Below are 9,168 nucleotides of genomic sequence, written 5' to 3' on the forward strand. Positions count from 1 at the left end.
AGGGTTATTGCTTGTAATCGATTGCATTGACCTATTCGTCATTTTTATTTATTGCTTGGTATTCATGATTCAGATGGTTTCCTCCACATATATCAAAAGCCTCAGACGGGCTTGGTTGTTTTGTATTCACCTAAAAATATTTAATTTTTTGTGCCAAAGTAATAATTTGTTGTGTTAGTGTGTTTGAAGCATCAACTAGATTTACCGTAGCGGCCCTTTTGATGATTACACTCTAAGATCGACATTGAATGGCATATTCAGAAATTCCATTCAATAACTGCAATGCTTCTTCTATGGTTTTTCCCATCACAGAACCTCATGCAGCTGCATCAATCACATTTCTAGAAGAGGGTTTTAACCCGTGATAAAAAATATACAATTGCATGTGTTCAGGAATATCATGGTGAGGGCATTTTCGTAGCATTGCTTTTAATATTTCTTAAGCTTGATAAACTGACTCAGTATCAGTCTGTAAGAAATTAGATATGTCTTGCCTTAGCTTTATTATTTTAGCAGGAGAAATATATTTATTCAAAAACTTCTGACTCATCTGGTGCCATGTGGTAATTGACCCTTGAGGTAAACTTCGCAACCATGTTTTGGCATCTCCTTTTAAAGAAAAAGGAAATAGCCTTAACTTGATAGCTTCAGGAGGTACTCCATTGTACTTAGCATTTTCAACAAGTTCCAGAAAATCAATTAATTGACTGTGTGGATCTTAACTTGAATCTCCAGTGAAGATACAAGATTGTTGAATTGTTTGAATCAGACCGGTCCTGATTTCAAAGTTGTTGGCTGCCACTGGAAGCCTCCTGGCACTAGATTCACAGTTGAAGCGGTCAGGTCTAGCATAATCCTTTAGGATTATGCTTACTGGTCTTGGCGCTACTTCATCAAACTGGTCTTCTAAATGGACCGTTGGTGGTACTTCGGGTAGATTGTTGTCATCTTCTAATTGATGCTCAATTCTGTCACAAGTTATGCTTTGAGAAAATAATGCTTGTTCTTTCCTGCGCAATCGAAGAGATCTTTCAATTTCTGGATCGTAATTAGCCAACTCTTTTGTAGAAGAGCGGGTCATAAACTACTTAAAATTTTGAAAGTAAAAAAAAAATTACATTAATTCCTAATGTAGTGCTAGTAATTGATAACTAAACGAAAGAAAATTTCAAAGATAGATAGTTTGTGAAGAAAAACAAATACCATAATATTGTAGATAATAATACTAGTAATTAGGCTACTAATAAAATATATATATAAAAAATATAAAAACAATGAAACTAACAAGTAAGCGTTAGTAGTAATAGTTATCAGTGAGAATAACACTGTAGAAATAAAAACATTGAAACTAACAACTAATTGAGATAATAGAGAATTATTAAGTATAAACAAAAGTTGGACTACTGAATAATAATAGTTATCAGTGAGAATAACACTGTAGAAGTACTAATGATAATAATAATAATATAATATTACAAAATAATAATAATAATAATAATAATAATAATAATAATAATAATAATAATAATAATATGTAAACAACAAACTATATTGAAAATAGAAATAGAAGTACGTCGAAGTACTGGCAATGAGAAACAAAAAATGATACAACAGGTGATAGTACTAGAAATAATTAAACTAAATAAAATGAGGGAAAGCTAATGATAGCAATAATAGGAAGAGGTACAAATATTTGTTATTTTAAAGTGTTGTTACAAAACAAAAATGATAATACTAACATGTAGTGATAATATTAACAGAAAAATAACAATAATAAGATCTCAAATTAGTAAAAAAATATTAAATCTGAAGTAGATGTATGCCAATCCCCGGCAACGACGCCAAAATTTTGACGAGGCCAATGTGTATAGGATATTTCTGCTCGTGCTTTGTCAAATTCTAGTATAGTTTAAGATATCGTCCCACAGAGATTGAAAAATCTATGCTACAAACTTATAATATTTTAGCTACTATTTGAGAGAACCAAATTGATGAAAAGAGAGTAGGATTTTGAATTTGTAAATTACTTAAACAAAAATAACTTTTGAAAAATTTATATTTAAAAAGTATTGGGAATTATTGAATTCACTTGACAATATTTTTATAATGAAATCTCAAATTCTACATATATTTCACTAATGGATAATTATTTATTGCTAATACAATTATACTTTGCTCACTAGAAAGTAAACAATTAATAATACTCCTTGAGATTATATTATTAATTGACTTACGACTAGCGACGATAAGACCGAAATATATATCTTGCCTGAATTGTGCCAAGAAGTAATAAAGACCTCTTGAGATTATCTTTACGAAAATATCAATGATATTTCTTATAACAATTCCTTTGTGAGAATTAGAATTGAAATAAGCTAAAATCAAGATTTGGAATGCTAGATTGCTGAAAATTACCCTCTATCTATTTATTCACACTGGTCAATATGTATCAATTTTGCTTTGTGAGAATTACAAAATCAATACAAGTAAATTTAGAAATAAATAGATAGATGTGACTAATTAAAATCTAACATCCCAGCACAATATAAAAGTGGAGCTAGAGAATCTTAGGCCAAATATGTTATAAGATTGAGAAAACTATTATAAATATATATCAAGCTTCATTAACTATCCCAACAAAAAGACACTACTCCATTGTAGAGTATTTGAAAAAGAAAGGACTCTTATAATATGGCCTATATTGCCAACACTACCAAGAAATTTGAAAATTACAAGAAGTAAAGAAAGAAGAACAAGAAATATTAAGAGACCAAAGCTTTAGAAAATAAAGTGGCTCTTTTGTTACTTTTTTCCTCGATACCTACTACACAGAGAGTTGCCTTCTATTTATAGAAGTGAATTTCTTCTTGAAATGTTGTGATCTTAACTGAAGGAGATACATAGTAAGGAGAATGTGTCTCGAGGAAGATGCATCTTGTGGGAGATGCATCTTGAAGAATATGTGTCTTGAAGAAGATGCATCTTGAAGAAGATGCGTCATAACCTTCTTGCGTTATGAATTGAATCTGTTACAACCTTTTCGTTTCTTTCATTTTCTTGCTTTATTAATAGTAATCTTATCTCCTGCAAAACATTATTAGAAAATACAGAGAATCTAAATATTATGTAAATACTTTTTTAAAATAGTATATTTTTAAGTATATAATATATGAATATTTTATATTCATCACTTCTCATCGAAAGCAGTAGCCTCTTCGGTTTTTGAGCGTAAGCTAGCCTCCAAGTTGTTGATTCTCTCCATAAAAACACACTCATGCTCGACTGCAGCAGTAACGGTATCATGTAGTTCAACCCGTTTGGCCTTCGTCTCCTTGAGATATTCATGTAATTGAGAGGCTTCTTAGCTTAAGGCCATTATGTCTTGCTCGGATTGCTATAATCCAGCTTCGAGCTCACCCATTTGAGAAACTTTTTCTTCCAGCATTGGGAGGCTCTCGGCAAGCTAGTTTTGTTTGCTCAAAAGTTGATTTCGTTCCGTAGTAAGTTCCTCTTTATCAAAAATCAACTTTTGCAGGCCCTCAGAAGCAAGGAGGTTAGCCTAAAAAGGTTAAGGCTAAGGTTATGATGGAAAAATCTAACAAATAAAAAGGTAAGAAAAGAAGGTTAGAAGAATACCTGAGGCGAACAGTGCATGCTGTTGTTTATCACACACTCAGTACAAAGAGTGTCGATTTTTCTCCAATCTTTTTCTGTGACCAACAACTTAAGGTAATTGACAACTTTAACCGACTTGGAGAGTAGGTGGCACTCATTAGAAACAATTAGAATGATGCTTCGTTTTCCACTGGAATTTTGAGTGGGTGTCGGATAAGTATTCCCCAAATTTCCATGGTCGGATGACCATGGGGAGGGAATATATTCTCTCTGATTGGTTAGAGTCGGTGGAGAAACAATAGCTGATGTTGAAGGAGATGTGGATGCAGTTGGCTCAGAATTTGATAGCGGAGGAATGTCAGGGGTAGGGCTTTTCAGACTAGAAGCAACAATAGGGAGTCTAAAATGAGATGTAGAATTTTTTGCCAATCCCTTTTCCGTGAAGATTCCTTGAATTCTTCCAGTGGTGGAGTTTGAAGTTCACCCGGCTGAGCATCCGGCTGAGCTGATGATTCTTTGAAGAGGAACCGATTCATCATCGGTTCCTTCATCAACAAGGACTATTGTGGCTGGTCCGACTGGTGTTTCTTTTAAAGTCTTCTCCCGAGTCCCAACCGAGGAGGTACGTTTTTGTCACGACTCGAAATTTTCTACTGTCGGAACCGTGATGGCGCCTAACATTTTACTTGCTAGGCAAGCCAATGTTAGAGAATCTTTAAACCAATTCCTTATTCTCATTCAGTAATTAATAATAATTAATTAAGCTAAAATATAATAAGTGTGGAATATCATAAAACCGTATTAGTTACTACCACCCGGATCTGGAGTTATAATTCACGAACATTCTAGAATTTACTACAAGTAATAGTCTGAAAGAAATACAACTATTTGAATGAAAGAAAATAGTAGGACATAAAAGATAGACGGGGACTTCAAGGTTTGTGAACGCCGACAGATCTACCTTGAGTCTCCGGACAGCGGACCAATAGCAAAATCTCGATCAACCTGAGCCGGTACCAAAATCTGCATAGAAAGTGAAGAGTGCAGCATCAGTACAACCGACCCCATGTATTGGTAAGTGTCGAGTCTAACCTCGGCGAAGTAGTGACAAGGCTAGGACAAGACACCCACATATAACCTGAACAGTATAATCATGCTAGTGGTAACAACAGTAAATAAAGAAATAACGCATAAATAATGGGAATGGGACATATAGTGGGGGGAATACAATATATAGAGTGAGAATAATAAAAACAGAATTAAACCGAAAATCCTTAAACAAATAGAGCAAATAAAATAGCAAAGAAAAACTGCACGGCATCACCCTTCGTGCTTTTACTCTCAACCTCACCAAATAAATAAATAGAGCGGCACGACATCACCCTTCGTGCTTTTACTCTCAACCTCACCAAATAAATAAATAGAATAACACGCTATCACCCTTCTTGCTTTTACTCTCAACCTCACCAAATAAATAAATAGAACGACACGACATCACCCTTCGTGCATTAAACATCTCATAATATACACAGCATCACCCTTCGTGCTTTACACTCTTCCTCACAATATAAATAATGCATACACGGCATCACCCTTCGTGCTTTACACTCTTCCTCACAATATAAATAATGCATGCACGGTATTACCCTTTGTGCTTTACACTCCTCCTCTCAAATCACACAATCAATAACAACGGATAGATAGGAGTATCACAAAGAAACCAATATTTTACCCATAATCAATAGCACAATGTAACCTCAACCTTGAATCAATATTCGAAAGTTACCAAATCTTAGTGAAACCAGATATAAGTCACCCAACATTTCAAATAACCTGCTAAGCATGGATAGTAGAATTTAAGGCTACCAAATAGACAAGAATAGAATTTTACTCGCATGCAATGACTCGACAATGACGCATAGATGCACGTCACCTCACCTATACATCGTATTTAACAAACAAACATTAAGCAAATAAACACATAATACCTATTCCCTCAAACTAAAGTTAGATACGACACTTACCTTGCTACGAAGACCACTTAAATCTCAATCACAACTTTTCCTTTGGAATTCACCTCCAAACCACTCATATCTATTCATAAATGACTCAATAACATCAAATATTGCTAAAGGAATCTATTATATTTCATAAATTAAATTTCCCAAATTTTCCTCCAAAAAGTCGACCCCGGGCCCGCTTGGTCAAAATTCGAGGTTTGGACCAAAATCCTTTTACTCATTCACCTCTGAGCCCGAATACGTAATTAGTTTTGGAATCCGACCTCAAATTGGGGTCTAAATCCTCAAATTTTCAAAATCCCTAGTTTCTACCCTAACCCCTAATTCTACCATGAAAACTCTAAATGTTTAGTTGATAATTCATAAAATGTAATGGGTAATTGAAAGAAAGTGGTTTAGAATCACTTACCAACACTTTGGGGAAGAAATGGCTCTTGAGAAATCGCCTCTCACCGTTTGGGTTTTGAGAAAAATGAATTTTTGGCTAAATCCCGCGTTTGGATTCTGGTAAGTGCTGGACGAGGTCATGCGGTATGGCGGAATGGAAATAGGCTGAGTGCCTGGAGCCAAATCAATGCAGAAATCAATATCCCTGTCGGGTGGCATCCCCGGCAGGTCTGCAGGAAATACCTATGGAAACTCACGAACAACCAGCACTGAATCCATGGAAGGAACCTCCGCACTAGAAACAGGGACATAAGCCAAATAAGCTAGACACCCCTTCTCGACCATATGTCGAGCCTTCACATAAGAGATAACCCTGCTGGCAGAATGGCCAAGATTCCTTCTCCACTCTAATCGAGGCAACCCCTGCAAGGCTAAGGTCACCGTCTTGGTGTGACAATCTAATATAGCATGATAAGGTGACAACCAATCTATACCCAGTATGACATCAAAATCAACCATGTCGAGAAGTAGAAGATCTACACGAGTCTCAAGACTCCCAATAGTGACCACACACGAACGATAACCACGATCTACAACAATAACATGTCCCACTGGTGTGGACACATACACAAGAGCACTCAAAGAATCACGGGGCACAACCAAATAGGAAGCAAAATAGGATGACACATAGGAGTAAGTAGATCCCAGATCAAATAGAACTGAAGCATCTCTACTGCAAAATGAAACAGTACCTATGATAACAGCATTAGATGACTCATCCTCAGGCCTGGCTGGGAAAGCATAACACCGGGGCTGGGCCCCACCACCCTGAACTACATCCCTGGGATGACATCTTACTGGCTGGTCTCCACCTCTAACGGCCTGACCTCCACCTTTAACAGTCTGGCCTCTACCTCTGGCTCCCTGACCCCTGCCTCTGGCTAGCTGAGCAGGTGGTGCAGCAACTGGTGCCAAAACCATGGCACAAGAACTCTGATGCTGTGAGCTGCCTGTTGCCCGAGGGCAAAATCTAGCAATGTGCCTCGGATAACCACAAGTATAGAATAACCTCGGTTGTTGTGATTGCTCAACCTGAAATTTACCTTGTCGACCTGAATAACCACGCTGATAACTCTAGAGTGGAGGTGCACTAATAGGAGCCGGTGGTGCACTGTAGGCTAGCTGGTCAGAATAATGCATCTGAGGGCCACGACCACCTAAGGCACCGTGGGATGCCTAAAGCATTGAATGAAACGGCCTAGAAGAATGGCCTCTACCAAAAGTACTCCTGCCTTTAGATGAGGCACCGCTGAATTCACCGGAATGACGAGGTCTCTTGTCAGACCCCTGACCTCCCCGAGTAAGAACCATTTCGACCCGTCTGGCGACATTAGCAGCCGCCTGAAAAGAAATTTCACTCCCAGTCTCCTTAGCCATCTGCAATCTGATAGGCTGAGCAAGTCCATCAATAAACCTCCTCACCCTCTCTCTCTCGGTAGGAAGCAGAAGAATAGCATGACGGGCCAAATCTACAAAACGGGTCTCATACTGAGTAACAGTTATATTGCCCTACTAGAGATGCTCAAACTGATGGTGACGCTCCTCTCTCAATGTGATAGGCAGAAACTTCTCTATGAAGATCTGATAGAAATGGTCCCAAGTAAGAGCAAGCGACCCGGCTGGTCTAGTTAACAAGTAATCTCTCCACCATTTCTTGGCTGAACCAGCCATCTGAAATGCAACAAAATTGACCCCATTAGTCTCCACTATACCCATGTTCCGTAAAACCTCGTGACAGTTGTCAAGATACTCCTTGGGATCCTTTGAAGGAGCAACACTGAAGTGAACAAGAAAGATCTTGATATACCTGTCCAATCTCCATAAATCCTCAAAAGACATAGTTTGCCCATCTCCGACCTGTGCCGCAATAACCGGCTGAACTAATCCAACTAGCTGAGCTGCGGGAGACTGATACTGGGGAGCTATCTGCTCTGGAGCGGGAGTGGTGGTAGTCTGGGCGCCTCCTCCAGCCTGAGAGACTGTTGGTGCCATGTGAAATATGCCAGTCTGGGCCACACTCTTTATAAGGCTCACCAAACGGACCAAAGCGTCCTGAAGTACTGGGTGGCAATGAACCCCTCCAGAACTTGAGCTGGTCCGGTAGGAATAGTCTGGGGTGGAACCTCCTCGTCAAGCTCTATCTGAGGCTCCACTGCTGAGGCTGCTGCTCGGGCTCTAGGCTGAGCCCTGCCCCTACCTCATCCTCTGGCACGGCCGCGATCTCGACTTGTGCCCCGTGTAGGAGCTGCCACTGGAGGCTCTGGTTGCTGCTCAACTGAGGAAGCGGTACGTGTTCTCGCCATCCGCGAGAGAATAAGAGTAGAAAAGTTCAATCAGTATTGAGAACGCAAAATCGCACGACATAGAGGAATAGAAGTGAAAATTGTTCCTAAACTTCATAGCATCTGGAAGATAAGCACAAACGTCTCTGTACCGATCCTACAGACTCTACTAAGCTTGCTCGTGAATCGTGAGACCTAGGCAACCTAGGGCTCTGATACAAACTGTCACGACCCAAAATTTCCCACCGTCGGGACCGTGATGGCGCCTAACATTTCACTTGCTAGGCACGCCAACGTTAGAGAATCATTAAGCCAATTCCTTATTCTCATTTAGTAATTAACAATAATTAACTAAGATGAAATACAATAAGTACGGAATATCATAAAACCGTATTAATTACTACTACCCGGATCTAGAGTCACAATTCACGAGCATTCTAGAATTTACTACAAGTAATAGTCTGAAAGAAATACAACTGTTTGAATGAAAAAAATAGTAGGACATAAAAGATAGACGGGGACTTCAGGGTCTGTGAACGCTGACAGATCTACCTTGAGTCTCCGGACAGCGGACCAATAGAAAAATCTCGATCAACCTGAGTCGGTACCAAAATCTGCATAGAAAGTGAAGAGTGCAGCATCAGTACAACCGACCCCATGTACTGGTAAGTGTCGAGCCTAACCTCGGCGAAGTAATGACGAGGCTTGGACAAGACACCCACATATAACCTGAACAATATAATCATGCTAGTGGCAACAACAGTAAATAAAGAAATAACGCAGAAAAAATGGCAAGGGGACAT

At 38.7% G+C, this 9,168-nt stretch overlaps 1 non-coding gene across 1 annotated transcript; it reads left to right on the forward strand.

Moving 5' to 3' along the window:
- The first annotated feature begins 395 nt into the window (after positions 1 to 395).
- LOC142169331 (small nucleolar RNA R71) lies at positions 396 to 502 on the forward strand. The gene has a single exon (XR_012699039.1). It is a non-coding gene; the product is annotated as a small nucleolar RNA R71 (small nucleolar RNA).
- The last annotated feature ends 8,666 nt before the right edge of the window (positions 503 to 9,168 follow it).

The sequence above is a fragment of the Nicotiana tabacum genome, chromosome 14 (assembly GCF_000715075.1).
Source record: "Nicotiana tabacum cultivar K326 chromosome 14, ASM71507v2, whole genome shotgun sequence".
Taxonomy (NCBI): domain Eukaryota; kingdom Viridiplantae; phylum Streptophyta; class Magnoliopsida; order Solanales; family Solanaceae; genus Nicotiana; species Nicotiana tabacum.